The following is a 2,057-nucleotide window of genomic DNA, read 5'->3' on the forward strand; positions in this document are numbered from 1 at the left end:
CCATAGACTGTCCGTTGTTCACACCTAGTTCCATAGACTGTCCGTTGTTCACACCTAGTTCACTTCATACACACGATTGTGTATTTAATGTTTGTGTYTAATGTTTATGCACGTTATGTCTTGTCTTGTCTGCACTATGTCCTTTGTTGCTGCTCTGGAGATCTAGCTTAAAAGCATTTCATTGCGCTGTACAACCGTTTCAGTATAAAGAATATAAATTGAATTGAATTTAGCTGTTATTAAAATGCTGCTTTTATGTTTACGTAGAAAATAAACATATCTTCTCATCACGTCCTCTTCTAAACACCTTGAAATTGGCCTCTGTCTCTTTAAGAACCACCTTCYGCTTCTGTCTCGCCCAGACAGTTTAAGTTTCACTTTCACCAGAGAGCCTACAGGAGTCATGGGCGGGGTGTGTGGGGAGGGGGGAGGGGCACTCTGCCATGAGGAAGTTCGGCTTAAAGACACGTCCCAGGAACGTTTCTGGTCCCCAACTGTCGTTTTGCTCCTCAGCATGGCTTCCTAAAAACTCTGCAGGATTTCTCAAACATGCATGAATGAGTCAGAGCAAGGCTTTGGGCATGTTTTTTTTAATGTGAGTATAACATTATAACATGATATAATACTCAAAAAAGTTTGTTTTACATGATATTGCTCCTTTAAAACAATGCATTTAGCTGTAAAAAACATTATTTTGTGTGGACTAGGACCAAACTGTGCTCAGTAGCTAGTAATTTTATAAAACTTTGTTCCTTACAGTGTTTCAACATCAGTTTTAGAAATTTACATCATGCATTGGCATTATAAAAGATAAAAATCGTAAATTTTAGTGGGTTTCACAAATAACTTTACCCACTTGGGTTTTTATTGTATTTTTATTTTTTGTAAATTAAGGTCTAATATGCAATAAAAGTATGTTCAAATGGGAACAAAAAGTTTAAATCCACATAGATCATGCTGTGTTGAAAAAAAAGATACCATGTTAGTTAATATTAATGTTTTCTATTGGGTAATATAAAGGTAAAATCAAAATTAGTCACAAATGACCATATATACACTGGAACCCTAAAGTTTAAAGCCTGCACACTAAATAATGCTCTGCAATCTTAATACATTGTTAATTCCTCAACATTACATCCTTACATTGATTGTCTTTTGTACAGTGCCTTTTGTTTCTGCCTTGAGCTCTAGTAAACATCCTCTGCCAGCCCGGACCTTGAATGGGCCAATCAGGTACTAAATTCCCGGGCCACTTTTTTGCCCCAGTCCACCCCTGCTTGCCGCCATTTGTTCAACTTTGCAGAAAGTTTTGTTTTCTGCACTTTCATCTGTACGACGATGAAGTTACTTCGCTCCTCTTGTTATGCAGCYGACAGCGAGCGTTCACAAAGCTGCACGCCACGAAAACAACCGAGAAAAAAAGAAATACCATTTAAATTTGTTGGTGTGTGGAGTAATTATTGACTAACTGGGAGATATTTGAATTTATCACACATGACCAAACAAGCAAAAGAAACACAACTGGGGTGAAAATGAACAAACAAACARAAGGACCACAGTTCTTATTTAGTGTTCAATTGAGAAGTAATATCGGCTCAATTTGTTCTCGGCGGCCGTGCAGGTTTCAGTCAACGACTTCAATCAGCTGGTCATAAAGTGAGAGATAGCGCAGTCAGCATGCAAAACGTGGCCTGCACCGAGTCCGAACAGCAAGAAGTTTCAACACAGATTTTTATTTTGCCTTTCATTCTTTCGCAAGAGATAAAAACCAGTTCAGAGAGTGAAGAAAATAGATAACAGTCACATATTTTGAACACATAACACTGTACGTTTTCCTTGAACCTTGGCGTTAATCATTGGAATCAACTCTGATAGTGAAATATCTCATGAGCAATCAAACATATTTCAATAAAAAAACTCCCAGAAATTAGATGTACGTACAGAACTGATTAACCGTTAGTCAACCCAGTTGAAGAAGGCTACACAAGATGAGCTAAATTCTGCACATCGAGTTTAATCAGGTCTTTAAGTTCCAGGATTGAGAACTACTGCGCTAG

Source organism: Austrofundulus limnaeus, unplaced genomic scaffold (assembly GCF_001266775.1).
Source record: "Austrofundulus limnaeus strain Quisiro unplaced genomic scaffold, Austrofundulus_limnaeus-1.0 Scaffold16, whole genome shotgun sequence".
Lineage (NCBI taxonomy): Eukaryota > Metazoa > Chordata > Actinopteri > Cyprinodontiformes > Rivulidae > Austrofundulus > Austrofundulus limnaeus.